Source organism: Elephas maximus, chromosome 1, assembly GCF_024166365.1.
Source record: "Elephas maximus indicus isolate mEleMax1 chromosome 1, mEleMax1 primary haplotype, whole genome shotgun sequence".
In the NCBI taxonomy this organism is placed as follows: Eukaryota; Metazoa; Chordata; class Mammalia; order Proboscidea; family Elephantidae; genus Elephas; species Elephas maximus.
Genome location: NC_064819.1, coordinates 80,156,014 through 80,174,412, shown reverse-complemented (window position 1 = coordinate 80,174,412; position 18,399 = coordinate 80,156,014). Strand labels below are relative to the sequence as shown.

General features: G+C 41.8%; 1 non-coding gene across 1 annotated transcript; it reads left to right on the top strand.

Moving 5' to 3' along the window:
* The first annotated feature begins 8,191 nt into the window (after positions 1-8,191).
* Positions 8,192-8,263, top strand: TRNAA-UGC (transfer RNA alanine (anticodon UGC)). The gene has a single exon. It is a non-coding gene; the product is annotated as a tRNA-Ala (tRNA).
* The last annotated feature ends 10,136 nt before the right edge of the window (positions 8,264-18,399 follow it).

Below are 18,399 nucleotides of genomic sequence, written 5' to 3'. Positions count from 1 at the left end.
CAAAGTGGCCATGGTGGACTAGATGGAGGTTATGCATGGGCTCAGCAACATGTACGTGTACTCACGAAGGCCAACTTGGCTACAGCCATGGCTGAGTGCCCAATCTGCCAGCAGCAGAGACTAACATTGAGTCCCTGATATGGCACCACTTCTCGAGGTGATCAGCTAGCAACCTGAAGGCAGGTTGATTATATAGGACTGCTTCCATCACGCAAACGGCACCATTTTGTTCTTACTGGAATAAACACTTCCTCTGGATACAGATTTGCCTTCCCTGCATGCAATGCTTCTGCCAAAACTACTGTCCGTGGATTTACAAAATGCCTTATCCACCATCCTGGTATCCCAGACAGCATTGCCTCGAATTAAGGGACGCATTTCACAGCAAATTAAGTGCAGCAAAGGGCCCATGCTCATGGGATTCACTGGTCTCAGCGTGTTCCCTATCATCCTGAAGTAGCTGCCTTGATAGAATGGCAAAATGGCCTTCTAAAGACACAATTACAGCACCAACTAGGTGGCTACACCTTGCCAGGTTGGGGCAATGTTCTCCAGGAGGCTGTATATGCTTTAAACCAGCATCCAACATATTGTGCTGTTTCTCCCATAGCCAGGATTCATGGGTTCAGGAATCAAAGGAATGAAAATTGGAGTGGTACCACTCACTATTACCCCTAGTGACCCACTCATAAAATTTTTGCTTCATGTCCCCAAGACCCTATGCTCCACAGGTCTAGAGGTCTTAGTTCCAAAGGGAGGAATGCTCTCACCAGGAGACACAACACTCATTCCACTGAACTGGAAGTTAAGAATGCAACCCTGCCAGTTTGGGTTCCTCATGCCTCTGGATTAACAGGCAAAGAAGGGTTTATTGTATTGGCTGGTGTGATTGATCCTGATTACCAGGGGGAAACTGGATTGATATTATTTAATGGAAGTGAAAAAGAGTATGTCTTGAATACAGGTGATCCGTTAAGACATCTCTTAGAACTACCATGCCCTATGATTAAAGTAAATGGAAATCTACAACAACTCATTTCTGACATGACTACTAATGGCACAGATCCTTTGAGAATGAAGGTTTGGGTCACTCCACCATGCAAAGAACCAGGACCAACTGAAGTGCTTGCTAGTGCAAAGGAATATGGAATGGATGGTGGAAGAAGGTAGTTCTAAATACCAGTTGCAACCATGTAGCCAATTGCAGAAATGAGGACTGTAATTGTTATAAGCATTCCTGCCTTGTATCAATTTTTTTTTCTTTACTTGTAAAATATAGGAAGTAAACAAGGTTAGTGTGTTTTCAGTTGTACACATGTTAGTTATATCATGTTAGGAGCAAATATGACTTTGTAATTGTTTTTATTTACCAATTGTGTGTGGTTTAAGGAGATGTGCACAGGTGCCATGCTGACAAGCAGTGGGCTATGATGGTTAAGGTTGCGTGTCAACTTGCTTGGGCCATGATTCTCAGTGGTTTTGCCATTATGGAAAGAAGTAATTTGGCAGTTACATAATAACATATTTTGGCATTTATGTAATGGTGTAGTAATCCTCCATTTTGTGATGTAATCACCTCCATGATGTGATCAGCCAATCAGTTGTAAAGGGAGTTTCTTTGGGGGTGTGACCTGCATCCAGTATATATGGACATTCTGGCAATGCTCTCTGGCTTTTGCTTGCTCTGGATCCTGCTTCTGCCTTATCATCTGATCTCTGGTTCTGGGGAGTTGAGCCATTGCTGTGTTGCCTACAGGTCTTGGGATTCATCAAGATCTGCAGTCTGTGAGCCAGCAGCCTGCCGTCTGATCTGCTGATCTTCGGATCATCAGCCCCTGCGGCTACATGAGTCAGGAGAAGATTCCAGCCTGATGTATGACCCATGGACTCGGGTCTTGCCACCCTCTACGAACCTATGACCCATTTCCTTGAGATAAATCTCTCTCTTTCTAGGTATGTATGTATATATACATGCTTCACTGTTTTTGCCCAGCCTAAGATAGTCATCATGAGTCAGAGTCCAATATATTTATTTACATAGTTGGTTTTTTATGTCTTAAGTAGGCCTTTCCTTTATCAAGTTCATGAACTTTAATTTAATTTTTATTTTTATGAAAAAAACCATCTCCTATTTATTAATCACTTGCCCTCACAATATCCATTTTTAGTTTCCATATTCCAAGTATTAAATAAATCCAATTGCTCAACTTTAACACATAAAAGCCTAATTCAGTCCTTGCTTAGCAAGGGAGCAATGCAAAAAGACATGTTGGCTTTCACCAAATCAAATAGAATGAAAGCCAAGCAGGGCTGTGGATGAAGTGGTTAGCATCAGGCCTTGGCTGAGAAAAGGACTCAGGATTCTGTTTTCTGGAAGCTGCAGAGTTACAATAAATATTAAAAGATGTGCCTGAAACCCTTACTGAAACTCTGGAGTTGGTTGGAAGTCAAGGCTGAGTCTGTGTCAAAGTTACCCACAGGGCTCAGATAATCGAGGCACTAGTAGGATGTTCTGTTCTTACTGATATGATTTCCAAGAGTAAATTTTCTCAGCTCGTGATTTTAGAGAACACTGTAACCTTTGTCCTTATGTTAATTGACAAAAGCAATTTTTGCTACCTTAGAAAAAGAACTAAGGAGCAGCTGATAAAAATCCTTTCCCTCTCAAATCCATTTCTAACCAACCATGTCCTCTTGCCTAAGAGACTGTTTTTTGCCTATAATTTCTCCTCTTTGCCTTAGTCGGTCAACTAATTACAAATTAGTCATATTTTTATACACTTACACTATTATTGTACTTTCTATTCAGCAATTTACTTAAAATATGGTCTCTTCCGAAATACAAGAAATAAAATATTTGCTTATGGCCTTAGAGCATAGAAGTACTTGTGACAAAGATCAAAAAGTTGTGGGAGAAAAGAGGGTGCAAGTGGAAACCAATCTATTTTCTCAGCCTAACCTCCTCTCTTAACTACCTCCGGCTGCCAAAAATATATATATATAGCATCAGAGTCAGTGACGCCTTGGTATTATAAGCTCAGAAAACTCTTTTCAGCCGCATCATATTTGTTTTTTGAACTAGGATGCAAGAAGATGAAATTTCACTTAAAGTTTAAAATGCTTAGGAATATGAAATGTGCTAAAACCAAACCTATTTGTTCATCATTATTTACCACCTAACCACAGTCTTTTTTTTTTTTTTTTTAACAGTCTTAAATGACTCCCAGGAGCAACAGAGGTTGGAGATGCTGGCAGGACCTCAGGCATGCAACAGAAATGCTTTACTGCTGAGCTACTTCCCCACAGAATGCTCAATGGTACAGCCCCTATCCGTATACACAATTTTCTTTATAAATACTTGATCAAATTTTTCTTACAATATATTTTGTGAGTTTGTTGTGCAAGAATTATGTGAATATTACTGGTCTAGAAAAAAAAATTTTTTAGAATGTCAGAAAGAAGCTGTAGTTTATGTAAACCATGTCACTGAAGGCTTTGATGCACCTGAACCTGACCAGCTTTGAGCAAGCAGTTTCAAAATTGGTTTGTGTCTGAGCAGGACCATAAACTTAAGACATTCAGATCAAGAGCCTTTTGGAAAGGCTTGCATCAGAAAATATAGAAACATAGATGGTTACAGCAAGCCAGTGGGATATTTCTCGATGTATGTATGCTACAAAGTCTAACTGTAAACAGAGCCAATTCAGCAGCATAAAGGCCTTAGATACAACCATCTTGCAAGGTGCCCCTAAGCCTCAGGTTCAGGGCCTGGAATTATCCACATTCAATGTATATCTAAATCTTAACCTGGTCTAAGAAAGAAAATCCCACTCTGTAGATTGGGTGAGTAAACCTGTATCCTGGGAAATGAGGTGTAAGAGACATGCTGAAGATTCAAATGTAATTTAAGAATATTACACTTTTGAAACGGGCTTTTATTATAAGGTGATGGTCCTCAAAGTGTGGTCTTCGGACCAACAATATCAGCATCACCTGGATCTTGTTAAAAAACACCAGTTCTTGGCCCCACCCCAGACCTAATGAATCAGAAACTCTGGGGGCGGGCCCCAGCAATTTGTAATTAATAAGCCCTACAGATTTTTTTTTTTTTTTTTTACAGATGATTCTGCTAAGGCTCTTAACCAAGAGGTCGGCAGTTAGAATCCGCCAGGCGCTTCTATGGGGCAATTGTACTCTGTCTTATAGGGTTGCTGTGAGTAGGAATCGACTGGACGGCAGTAGGCAGTGGGTATAGGTGACTCAGGTGGAGTAGTGGTTAGGTACTACGGCTGCTAACCAAGAGGTCGGCAGTTCGAATCTGCCAGGCGCTCCTTGGAAACTCTATGGGACTGTTCTGCTCTGCCCTATAGGGTCGCTATGAGTCAGAATCGACTGGACTGCAGTGGGTTTGATTTAGATTTTTGGTTACAGATGATTCTAAACTTCAAGAACCACTGGTGTAAGGTATTGATAAAGACAGCATTTACTGTATCATTTTTTAAACACTAACACAGTACTAAGGTCTTTCCAGAAGAAGCCCTGGTGGCACAGTGGTTAAGCGCTTGGCTGCTAACAGAGAGGTGTCGCTATGAGGTGGAATTCACTCGTCGCCAACGGGTTTGATTTTTGGTTTTGGTAAGGCGTTTCCAGCATTTAAGCGTAAAATGATTTGACTTTTCAGACCTGATCTTTCTATAGCCGTTGATTAAAATAAATATTTAAGTATGTGAAAGGAAATCTAAGCGTTCGAGTTTATATTTTTATAAAACAGCATGTGAGTATTTGAAAAACATTAATTTTAAAAAATAAATGAAAAAGTACAAACAGCAGTGGACATTTTCCTTGACACTTGAAGGTCCCTGACATTAAAGAATCTATCCACTAGCCATAGGAAGAGAAGAGGGAAATAAAGATGAGCAAAACCAGGTTAAGAAGAGCAAAACGCCAGGATACAGTACATCTACAGATACACAGGACATAAACAAACAAACAAACAAACAAAAACATAAACCTGTTGCAGTCGAGTCAATTTCGACTCCTAACGACCCTACAGGACACGGTGGAACTGCCCCATAGGGTTTCCAAGGAGAGTCTGGTGGATTCGGACTACCGACCTCTTGGCTAGCAGCCATAGCTCTTAACCATCAGGACACCATACAAGACAAAGCTGAATTCAACAAGGATAGAACTCGAGACACAGTAACAAAGTAGCGAAACAACTATGCTACCACTGAGCTACAGTGAAACAAGAAGACCGAGAAAGAAAGACCTGTTCTCTGATCAGTCTCAGGTGACTGGACCTGTAAGAATTGGCGAACGTCGACGGTTTGGAGGTCTTGTGATAGTTATCTTCCGAGTCTCGTTTATTACCCGAATTCACCAGACAAACCGCTTGCCTACTGCAAATGGCCACCGCACCACCACTCACTGATTTCACACGGAGCTGTCAACGCATCGGTTCTGTCCACATCCAGGCCCTGGCAAGTTTCCCGCGTCCGCACCCAATCCAGCCGTAGGCTCCACTCCTGGTCAAGTTTTTAAGTTTCAGCTTTGTGAGTTGAAATTTTTCTCTTTCTGGAATCCAAAGACTTCGCTTTCCCAGGGAGGGTCAGCGCACCAGTCGATTTCAATTATGGTGGCAACGAAGAAGGGGAATGGAGGTCTTTGATTCTCTGGCCTTTGTTACTGATTAATGAACGCGTCCTTGACTTTTGCTCTGGTCTGTCTTGCGCGGATAGAAGAATTTCACCGCTGACAGTATTATAGGAGCGCGCCCAGCCGCCGTTCTTAATCATGGCCTCAGTTAGAAAATCAGTAAGGTAGAAACCAGTCCTGCTCCGCGGGCCGGGAACAGGAGCCCGCCGTTCCTCCGCCCCGAGGAATCCGAGGGAGGCGCAGCGGTGCCGGCAACATTCACTCCGCAGTGTGCCGGACTGAGCAGCAGACTCCGACTGACCTCCGAGTGAGCGGGACCGGAGGGCTCGGTTACCTGCACACCCGGCGGCCAAGGCCAGGGTCACCCAGGGCTTTCCTCCCTGCCCCCAGCAAGTGCGGGAGACCCAAGGAAGTTCTACTGTCAAGAGAGAGGGAAAGGGCACCTGGCCATGCTGTCATCGACTGCACTTGGCAGTAAACTCGGGACGCTGTGTGGTCGCGTCACATATGTCCCTGTGAAGCACAATTCTACTCTGACACACATGGGGTCTCCATGAGTCAAATCCACTAGAGGGCAACTGGTTTACCGAGCTCCTGCTCATATTAAAAGGAGCCCTGGTGGCGCCGTGGTTAAGTGATAGGTTGCCAACAGAAAGGTCAGCTGTTGGAACCCATCAGCTGCTCCACTGGATGTGGCAGTCTGCTTCTGTAAAGATTGCAGCCTTGAACACCCTATAGAACAGTTCTATTCTGTCATATAAGGTTGCCATGAGACGGAATCACTCGAAGGTGATGGGTGGGTGGCTCATATTAAGGGGGCTTTCGGTAAGACCACTGTCCTCACCAATGGTCTTGAGCCTTGCTGGAGGAAAAAGCCATTCTCTTTATTGCATATTTTTAGAGATTGACGTTATCTATTTGTTGTGCCGCTATTATTCCAAGCGTTTCACCTTAGCGTTTGCCTTTTTTTAAATAACCCTCTGCTATTTTCCCACTTTCTCTTCCCTTCCCAACACGGCTGTGCCCATAGCGGTCTGGGAAAGGGCAGGTCTCCCGGGCATTTTCTGGGAGAACTGATGTGCTGCAGAGGCCCCGGCAAAGACCAGACCGGCGACGGGGCAAGGCTTGCTCCGACCATTGCGAAGGGCCTTCAAGGGGACGTGAACCGGGGGAGGCCAAGGAGTCGGCAACTAGGAAGAAAAGGCGCGGTGGAGGGTGAGGAATAGGATCCCTGCCCTGCACACTTGTCCCGGCAGGACGAGAGCAGGAGTGCAAAGAAGGAGGGGCACCTGCTCCTGCGTGGCGCGGCCCCAAAGGCTAGAAATTACGCCGGGAAGTAAACAGAGCATTCCAGCTGAATCCCAAAGGAGAAAAGAGGCTTGGCCTGAGAGGAGCATTAGACTACCCAACCCGCGATCTGAAGCCTGAATTAAGTTCCGGAGAGCGGGAGCAAGGATCATGTTTTTGCAGCCGAAGGGGTCGTAGGACAGTGGTCGGCAGCTAGGAATGTGAGCGGTTCCGGAAGACACTCAACGGTCGGCTCCTGTGAGCACAACGGCCATCGGCACCAGGGAGGGGCGGTTCAAGAGCTCGGGCTTCAGTGCTGAGCATTGGTAACGCTTACCCCTCCTGTCACCAGCACAATTACCAAATACACCACGCCAGCCCCATGTCCATATGATAGGGTCACGGGGAGACCAGATCAGTTCCACCCAGCGGCAAAGCCAGGTCTCATTTTTCTGTTGATCTCTGCCAAGAGTAAATTGCCTTTGTCCTGCTCGTCAACAAGACCCCTCCTATGAGCCTGAACAAATCTCTGTCCGGTACTTACTGGGGGCGTCGATGCTCCACCACCACCCAGAAATCCTAGAAGCACAGCCGCCCACAGCTGCAAGCCTAAATTGGTCCTCGAGTGCAACATTTGGCCTTTATTCATCTGACCAAGCCCTGCCTGTAAGACTCCTGGAGGCGTCAACTTCTGCGCAACTGTGTAGTATGCTTCCTGCCTGCTGTTGTAGTTACATACACTTATCTTGGTCAGAGGACTTGCCATATTGTATTGAAATTATTAGTTTATGTATTTGGGATTACCCTCAACACACACACTTCACTGCAAGATTATCTGTACTGTAGCATAGCATACACACCGAACAGGGTACGCTTTTAATTTATTTTCTCATCGCTCTTTATTGATTTGCTGCTGTGTGCCGGACTCTATACTGGGGGCTTGGGATAGAGCGATGGGATAGATACAGTCTCAGCTCTGCCCTCCGAAGCTACCTTGCTAGAGAAGGAAACAAACTTCGTCAAATTATATAAATATGTAAGTATAAACTCTGCTAAATTATATTAAGGAAAAGTATAGGGAACTTATAGACTGTATTATTTAGTAAGCTTTTGTTAAATCTACCTGATTATATTTCTGTGAATATAGATCAAAAAAAAAAAACCTCATGGAATTGTGCAGGACTGAGTCGTACCATTTCGGAAAAACTTATAAGCCAACAATCATAAGCAGAACAGCTTTTGCAGCGTTGGGGATGTAGCTCAGTGGTAGAGCGCATGCTTTGCATGTATGAGGCCCCGGGTTCGATCCCCGGCATCTCCACTTTAGCTAAGCCTTCTCAGGATGGGAATTTGAGGGTTTTTTTCTCCTACTTGCCCAACTTAAATTAACAGGTTACTGGAAGATTTTAAAATAGATGTACCAAATTACTCGGAACATATTAATATTAACCAAATACCTCCAGACGGCTAATAAAACTTATATATCTAATATATCGAAATCATAAACATTTCAAAACACTTTTAAACGTCACCACAGGTCAATAAAATGACTACCAAGGCTTCCTCTAAAACAAGTTATGAGTGGTGATAGTTTGGATTTGTTCGTTACCCTATATGACAGAGTAGAACTGCCCCATAGGGTTTATAAGGAGCGCCTGGTGCGCTCGAACTGCCTAGTTTTTAGTTAGCAGCCTTAGCTCTTAACAACTAAGATTTCCGTTTCTTCCCATAGATACTGTTTTAATCACTCATTTTACACAGTCAGGTTTACAGTGTTATGCAGGAAGACAGTGACTGACTGAAGGTAGACGGTTTGTGACTAGAAACGTAATTCTCTGGAGCAGAGTTCAAGATGATTCTACTCTCCTAGCCATTTGGATGATCCCCTCAACAGACTTTGTGCTTTATTTCAGAACTGTCAGAGCTATTTATTCTGACACTTTTTTTTTTTTTTTTAAACTTTGGTCTTTCCACCAATATGATACTTATTTCGAATATCATGTATACAACCCATTGTAAGCCAGTTTTTCAACTGCTTGTTGAATGAGGCCTGGTATGGTTCAATTGGGTGACCCAAAGGCAATTTTTTTTTTTCTCATAAACAAGACCTGACTTATTGACAGTCTTGTCACAAGGAGATATGCAAATCAGGTTAAAGAATTCTTTGACCAAAGACTGGAGAGAGAACAGAGAGAGATGCCAGGATATAGTAAGTGGTCAAAAAACTCAAACCAAACCCAGTGCGGTCGAGTCTATTCCGACTCATAGCGACCCTATAGGGCAGAGTAGAACTGGCCCATAGAGTCTCCAAGGAGCGCCTGGCGGATTCGAACTAGCGATCCTTTGGTTAGCAGCCGTAGCACTTAACCACCACGCCACCAGGGCTTCCATAATAAGAGGTAAAGCTTATAATTTGCATGTATATGGTTCCCAGTTCTATTCTTAGTTTCTCCTCTTATGTCTTCTCCACCAAGGAACAGAAACAAAACCTCTAGCTATTCAACCTGCCTGTTCATTCATGGCAGGGACAGAGTACCCAATAAGCAAGGTACCCATCTGCTTACAATTTTTGTGCTTACTTACTAACCTGCACAATTTCACCTGTTTTTCACCACGTCTTTGATGTGTGAAAACCGTGTGAAATTGTACACTACAGATTAGTAAATAAACACAATTCAGCCCTGAGTACCTTGCTTAAGGTAAGCCTGTGTATACCTTGCTTACTGGTTAATTTGCCCCTGATTCATGTTTTATTTTGTTCCCCTTTCCATGTCCCTACTAGTCATTACTTCCAACCTTCCCACTTCTCGAGTGCAAGTATTCTAGAAGAAGCTACATAAAGATGCAATTTGGTGGAATTTTTGGCCAGTGATCAGAAGAGTCAGAAACATCAATAATGCGGATGTGGTTCAGAGGTAGAATACAGAAATCCTACCTTGGAGGACCCAGATTTAATCCCCCGCATTTTTTTTTTCCTCTTTTGTCTTGCCTCTTAAAGGGCATGTCACGGCCTGAATTCCGAAAAGCATATGGTTTTGTTCCCTTAGCAACTCTGAAAATAGATTAAAATGCCAGAATTATATGCACTTAAATACATACTTTTTTGTTTTCTATTTATTTTTTATTGATGTATCATTCCACATGCAACTGGCTCTGTTGGTTAGGTCCTAATACTGAGCAGGCTTTTAATCCCTGTAAGGACCTCTTTTTTGAGTGGCAAATTTAATTTATCCTTTCACAGAAGTCCACAACATCTATTCACTCTATGTCCTGTCTAATATCGTGTGCTGAATGTTTTCTTTTGGTTCCAGAGAGAAGCTTTTATATTTTTAATTATTGCCCTGTAATTGTCTTCTCAATACATCATACTTGCTCTGGTGCACTAGCTGTTGACCTAAGGAATGAGAATGCGGCAAATTGAAAACAGATGCCACATTTTCTATATGTGCATGGTATTTCTTGTGTTCTGTGACATGTAAATATAATCACACTGAACATTTCCAGGAACTTATACTTAAAATAACTAAGTGAGTACCATCTTTCTTTATTTTACTTTGAAAAAGAAATACAGATGCTGAAATGAAGCCACATTGCTTCGAGTACTAGGACATTTTTGATGCTGCTCCATCAACTCTTTATGGTAGGGGGAGCAGTGTGGGGGAGAATAATGCATGGATGAGTATCACATTCTTGTCATTAATCTTACAACACCAAGATCTTTGGCACAGGGAAGACCATCACTGTAACTTCTCTTCATCTTTCTGGTTTCCATTTGAAACCAACTGCTATTAAATAATGCATACCATAGAACATACATAACTCAGGTAAACTGGATTCTCAATAGAGATTAGGAAGGGCCTTCTTCAATGAGGGGAACTGTTTCTAAAGAAAAAGTGACTGTTCGTCGTGCAAGAGGTAGCTAGATACATAAAACTTGTTCTCCATATTTCCTCCATTCTGTTTGTCCTATGTTATTACGATTTTATAACTGATATTTTGGTTCTGTTTCTTCATAATAATTACTGACATACTCATTTTATAAAATAAATAAAACCTCTTTCTTATCTCTTAAGCATACAGTAAGTTAACTACCATCATCATTAACATCTTTATCATCATCATAGTTTTTATTATCATTCTCAACTAGTGGCACACATGACTCTCCCAAGCACAAACCATAAGGCCAAAAAAAAAAAAAAAGTGGAAGATAAATTCAATTAATTAAAATTAAATATTTCAACAAAGGATAAAACCTCAGTGCTGCCAAGTCGATTCTGACTCATAGTCTCACAGTCTCATATGACTCAAAGAGACCCTATAGGACAGAGTAGAACTGCCCCATAGAGTTTCCAAGGAACACCTCGCAGATTCAAACTGCTGACCCTTTGGTTAGCAACCATAGCACCTAACCACTACACCACCAGGGTTTCCAAAGGATAGCTTAGAATAAATCATCACACACATGACAGATTGGGAGAAGATATTTGCAGTATTTAAAACCAACAATGAAATAGTTTCTAGAATATTCAAAGAACAACTGCAAATCAATAATAAACCTGCCAACCCTTGACATTATTCAAGACTTATTGACATTACTTACTTACTTACTTTTTCATGTGTCAGTGTTGTAACATCAAATTTTTTAAAATAACATTGTATTGTGTTTTGGTGAAGGTTTACACAGAGTTTAGGGTCTCTTTCAACAATTTCTACACAAGTTGGTCAATAACATTGATTACATTCTTAACATGAAATTTTATTGTTATTTGATTTCATGTTTCTCTGATTACTAATGAGCGTGAGCATGGCTTCACATCCTTGTTAGCTTCTTTTGTCTCTTGTTTTGTAAATGCCTGTTGTCTTAGTCATCTCGTGCTGCTGTAACAGAAATACCACAAGTGCATGGTTTTAACAAAGAGAAATTTATTTTCTCACAGTCTATTAGGTTACAAGTCCAAATTCAGGGTGTCAGCTCCAGGGGACAGCTTTCTTCTCTCTGTCAGCTCTGGAGGAAGATTCCTTGTGATACATCAGTCTTCCCTTGGTGTGGGAACACCTCAGCACAGGAACCTCAGGACCAAAGGATGTGTGTTTTGCTCCCTGCACTGCTTTCTTGGTGGTATGAGGTCCCGCACTCTCTGCTTGCTTCCCTTTCCTTACCTGTTGATCCAGAGGCATAAGGAGCTCAAAATGGCCAGGTGGCATTCTTTTGGGGCAGCTCACGTGAAATTGAAGCCTCGGCAGAGACTTCCCCCCAATCCGCTGCTGTTCCCCTCCCCCCCCAGCAGCCCACCAAGCCACATCTTCTAACTACAGTTTGGCCCTACCACACTGCGGCCCTAACCACAGCTTGAATTTGGTGCCAGAATCCCGCCCATGCGCGAACCAAGATTTTAGAGCATGAGCAGGACCTGAAGAGCTGTGTCCTCAGTCCCTGGACCTGAACATCACTGACGTGATTCAACACCCGGACTTTCAAACGTGGACATGGAAGGGCTAAGGGCGGAGAGTTCAGGGCACCGAGCCCAACCCCCCAGACACCATTGGAAATAAAAAGCTTCCCAACACCTTCAGACTGGGAACACGTGGCCTTACGGTCTCGAGACCTGGCATTGCTCCTTGTTTGCGCAGGCAGTAAATTTTCACTTTCTGATTTCCTTGTGACTGGTGGTGTGGTGTACATCTTTTTTTTTTTAATAGGAGAGGAAGATGGAAGGAATACACAGAGTTTTTATACCAAAAAGAATTAGTCAATGTTCAACCATTTCAAGAGCTGACATATGATCAGGAACCATGGTACTGAAGGAAGAAGTCCAAGCTGCTCTGAAAAAGGCATTGGCAAAAAACAAGGCTCCAGGAATTGATGGAATATCAATTGAGATGTTTCAACAAACAGATGCAGCGCTAGAGTTGCTCACTCGTCTATGCCAAGAAATATGGAAGACAGCTTCCTGGCCAACTGACTGGAAGAGATCCATATTTATGCCCATTCCCAAGAAAGGTGATCCAACCAAATGTGGAAATTATAGAACAATATCATTAATATCCCACACAAGCAATATTTTGCTGAAAATCATTCAAAAATGGCTGTCCCAATACATCAACAGGGAACTGCCAGAAATTCAGGCCGGTTTCAGAAGAGGATGTGGAACCAGAGATATCATTGCTGATGTCAGATGGATCCTGGCTGAAAGCAGAGAATACCAGAAGGGTGTTTACCTGTGTTTTATTGACTACACAAAGGCATTTGACTGTGTGGGTCATAACAAACTATGGATAACATTGCGAAGAATGGGAATTCCAGAACGCTTAATTGTGCTCATGAGGAACCTGTACATAGATCAAGAAGCAGTTGTCCAGACAGAACAAGGGGATACTGATTGGTTTAAAGTCAGGAAAGGTGTGTGTCAGGGTTGTATTTTTTTCACCATACCTATTCAATATGTGTGCTGAGCAAATAATACGAGAAGCTGGATTATATGAAGAAGAACGGGGCATCAGGAGAGGAGGAAGATTCATTAACAACCTGCATTATGCAGATGACACAACCTTGCTTGCTGAAGTGAAGAGGACTTGAAGCACTTACTAATGAAGATCAAAGACCACAGCCTTCAGTATGGATTACACCTCAACATAAAGAAAACAAAAATCCTCACAACTGGACCAATGAGCAACATCATGATAAACGGAGAAAAGATTGAAGTTGTGGAGGATTTCATTTTACTTGGATCCACAATCAACAGCCATGGAAGCAGCAGTCAAGAAATCAAAAGACACATTGCATTGGGTAAATCTGCTACAAACGACCTCTTCAAAGTGTTGAAGAACAAAGATGTCACCCTGAAGACTAAGGTGCGCCTGACCCAAGCCATGGTATTTTCAATCGCGTCATATGCATGTGAAAGCTGGCAATGAATAAGGAAGACTGAAAAAGAGTTGACACCTTTGAATTGTGGTGTTGGCAAAGAATATTGAATATACCATGGCCTGCCAAAAGAACGAACAAATCTGTCTTAGAAGAAGTACAGCCAGAATGTTCCTTAGAGGCAAGGATGGCGAAACTGCATCTTACATACTTTGAACATGTTGTCAGGAGGGATCAGTCCCTGGAGAAAGACATCATGCTTGGCAGAGTACAGGGTCGGCGGAAAAGAGGAAGACCCTCAACAAAGTGGATTGACACAGTGGCTGCAACAATGAGCTCAAGCATAACAAAGATTGTAAGGATGGCTGAGGACCGGGCAGTGTTTCATTCTGTTGTGCATAGGGTCCTTATGAGTCGGAACTGACTCGATGGCACCTAACAACAACAACAATAGGAGAGGACAAGAACCCTCATTCAGTTACAAAATGACTGAAGGAACAAGTTTATGAAGACCCTGTCGATTCAGCCAAACATAAGAGGACTTGGGTGGGCTATTTTTGATTCAGAACTCCCCATGGGCTGGGCTGAGGCTGTCCAGCCTGAGTCACAGTTTGATTTCTCCCTCTGCCCAATCTTGTGTCTACTCTCTGCCCTCCACAGGTATGGATCCCAAAGGTACTCCTTAATAAACACCCTGCACATTAAACTCCATGTCAAGCCAGAGGCTGTCTATGGAAATCAGTGCCTTTGGCAAGCACTGAAATTGCCTCTTATTTTTAGAGGCTTAGTGAGGGTAACAGAGTCCAGGGGCAATCTCTAAATTGTTGCAACCCCTCTCCAGTTCCAGCACCCAGGGGCAATCTCTAAATTGCTCCCCACCCTGCCCCCCCATTTCCAGATGAGTACACGTTGATAGCAGTGACACTTCAGCAGAAATGCCTCCCTTCCCCTCCTCTTGCCAGCTGCCTCAATCAGAAACCTTTCGTATTTGTGACACCTCAGGATATCATTTGACCCCTCTTCTTATGCCCCCTTAGACCTGTGGCCGGGGACAAGTTTCCCCTCTGCCCTCCCTTGATAGGTCTCTGCACTCCTGTCCAAACATCTGAAACCCATCTTTTAGATAACTTTATCATAATATCAGCTCAAAAATACAAGTCAAGTTGGTTAATTTTTTACTTAATACATTATAAAAACTACAACTGCACCTTCCTTGCTTTCACCAATGGAAAAAAAAATTTTTTTAAGTTTCTTCCCTTTTTACACTCAGCAGAGCAAGATAACACAGTCTGCCTTGACCCAGGGAGGCTCTCAAATACGAAAGCATTCATATTCAAATATGATCTCTCACAGCTGTGATGGAAATGCTATGGTTAATAGAAACTGCTCAGTGGCAGCCCCCTTCAAGTGGCACCCAGGGCATGGGCCATACCAGCCATACTTTAGAGGTCTGCTTCCCAGAGAATCTAGTCTATGATACCCAAGCATCATAGTGAACAAGATATGCATACAGCAATTTTGGTGGACCTTAAAAAGACTACTCGTTTTGAAGGGTAAGAAACATATTGAATTCTATGAATCACAGCACTTACATAAATTAAAAATACAGTATGTATACAGAAGTCCCTGAGGTTTACACTTGGCTACTAACCAAAAGGTTGGTGGTTCAAATCCACCCAGTGGGTACTGCAGAAAAAAGCCTGGTGATCTTCTGTAAAGACTACAGCCAAAAAAACCTTATGGAACTCAGTTCTACTCTGTAACACATGGAGTTGCTATGAGTCAGAATCACCTTCATGGCAATAGGTTTTTTTTTTTTTTTTGTGGTGTATGCACAAAAGCAATATAAGTTAAAAGAAGACAGAAAAATAAAAAGACACATTATGAGGACACGTTAAACACATTTAAATTATTGCATATAGCGGAAAGAATCTAAGATAAGAAAGGGGAAGTGGGATAAAAAGGGAAAAATACACATTACACAAATGAGAGAGGAGCCTTCTAGAAACTTACAGGATAAAGTATATGATTATCTCAAAGCTCCCTACTTTAAGTAAAACAAAGATAGAATTAAAAATTAATACACTGCTCTGAATTTTAAGAAGCAGAAGCTGTTCTTCGATGAAAATAAAATTAAAAAAAATTTTAAGATTATACAAAAACTGTTTTTATTTCTTGGCCAACAAAGCCTTCTTAAATAAGACAAAGAGCAAATGACTTAAAAGCAAATCCTGATACATTTGGTTAGGACATCTAAAAAATTATGACATTTGTGTTTTTAACTTTTTGTTTTGGGAATTTTGAAACATAGACAAAAGTAGAGAGCATATTATGATGAATTCCCATGTACCCATCAGACAACTTTAATCATTTATCATCATTTCGTTGTTCTTGTTTCATCTTTATCCAGTCCACTTCCTTTTTATTTTATTCTTTTATGTTTTTCCCCTAGTGTATAAATCAAACTTCAGACATTATATTAATTTCACCCATAAATATTTATGTGTTATAAATCCTATCTCTATGATGTTAATGAAATGGGATTAGTCACGGTTATGGTAATGAAGCAGGACTCAATCTACAAGATTAGATTGTGTCTTGAGCCAATCTCTTTTGAGACATAAAAGAAGTGAGCAGAGAGACAGGGGGACCTAATACCACCAAGAAGCAGCACTGGAAACAAGCTTGTCCTTTGGACCTGGATTCCTTCTTGGAGAAGCTCCTAGACCAGGGGAAGATTGATGATAAGGACCTTCCTCCAGAGCCGACAGAGAGAGAAAGCCTTCTCCTGGAGCTGGCACCCTGCATTTGGACTTCTGGCCTCCTAAACTGTGAGAGAGTAAATTGTTCTTTGTTAAAGCTATCCACTTGTGGTATTTGTTATAGCAGCACTAGATGACAAGACACTATCTGATACTTGATCCTTTAATTTTCTTTTCCTGTCTAAATGCCTTGATTAATACCTCCATTACAGTAGTAAATAGCAGTGAAGATAGTATCATTGTCTTGTCATGAAACCATTTTAATATTCTATTTAACCACAAATACCTTAACGGGACTTAAAATAGGTGGTTGTTATTGTTGTCAGTTGCTGTCAAGTCAGCTCCAACTCATGGCAACCCAGTGTACAACAGAATAAAATGTTGTCTGTTCTGTGCCATCTTCATGATTGTTGGTATGCTTGAGTCCATTGTCGTGGCCACTTTGTGTTCTAAGTGCCTTTCAACCTAGAGGGGCTCATCTTCCAGTACTATACTGGACAATATTCCATCCTGGTCATAGGGTTTTCACTGGCTAATTTTCAGAAGCAGAATTGCCAGGTCTTTCTTCCTAGCATTTGGTGATCTGTGGACACACAGTATTCCAATCACTTTTTATCCCTCTAGAGTTTTTTGGGAGTATGCTTTTCCCACTGAAAGTATTTACTGCCCTTCAGTGGGGACTTGTGTAACAGCAAAAGGTGAAACAAACATTAATTGAAGCAAAATACCTGGAGTATAAGACTTGAAAGTAAGGTAGTGCAACCAGGAACTGTGGGTAAAAATTTTGTCACTTTTTGGCTTTTGTACCCCTAGGTAAGCCTTGTAAGCATATTTCTGGTTTCCTGTGTGATAGTTAGGGAGCCCTGGTGGGCTTGGTTTTATTTTTGTGTGTGTGTCATATTTGGAAAGCCAGAGATTCCCAGCATAACCTAATGGAAGGTACCCCAACATATTTTCAGCAAACAATGTTCGTTGGGAAAGAAGATCAGCCATCAGTCAGGAAAAAGTTCAGTGGTAGCCATGTAGTCCCAAATAATATTTCTCAAAATCCATATTACCAACCAAAAATTTAAACACACTCCATGACTCAGCATACCTCCATTAATAGAAACACATGGTATGAAAAAAAAAAAAAAATTCAAAGCAGAAAATAATAAGATCACCAAAGGGCTACTCTGTCTTAGTCTAGAAGCTCTGCTGAAACCTGTCCATCATGGGTGACCCTGCTAGTATTTGAAATACTGGTGGCATAGCTTCCAGTATTATAGTGACATGCAAGTCACCACAGTATGACAAAATGACAGATGGGTGGTGTTAAATGGATGGTACAGACCATTAAAGCTATATATGTTACACAGAATTATTTTCCAGATTAAAAAATAATTCCTAGAAATAAATAAATCAAAACTTGACAATTGGTTTTTTTTTTTTTCCCTCAGATTATGTATTCCACCAATATTTCAGACTAGTTTCTGGCCTAGATGAGTCAGCTTTGATTTTTGGATTGGTTAACATATGTAAGTGTTGTGGGATGCTTGTTTGCATTGGAGTCAGTGAAAGTGATCCTCCAGTAAAATTAATTCTAAAATGACCCCAGCACATCATTTACTTGATTGAACAAGAGTTATTTATATGCTTGGCCTCTCACACTCCCAATGAGCTATTTCAGCTAAGTGGTGGTGGTTCTGGATTCATTCAACCAGCCAATCTTCATTCAATCTGTATCATTCAATTCAGACTTGGAAGGCACTGTGTATTATGACAAGCAGAACTTCATTGTCTTTTGTATGCATACTACCCATGGTAATAACTGGGGGGCACTGGTTCCAT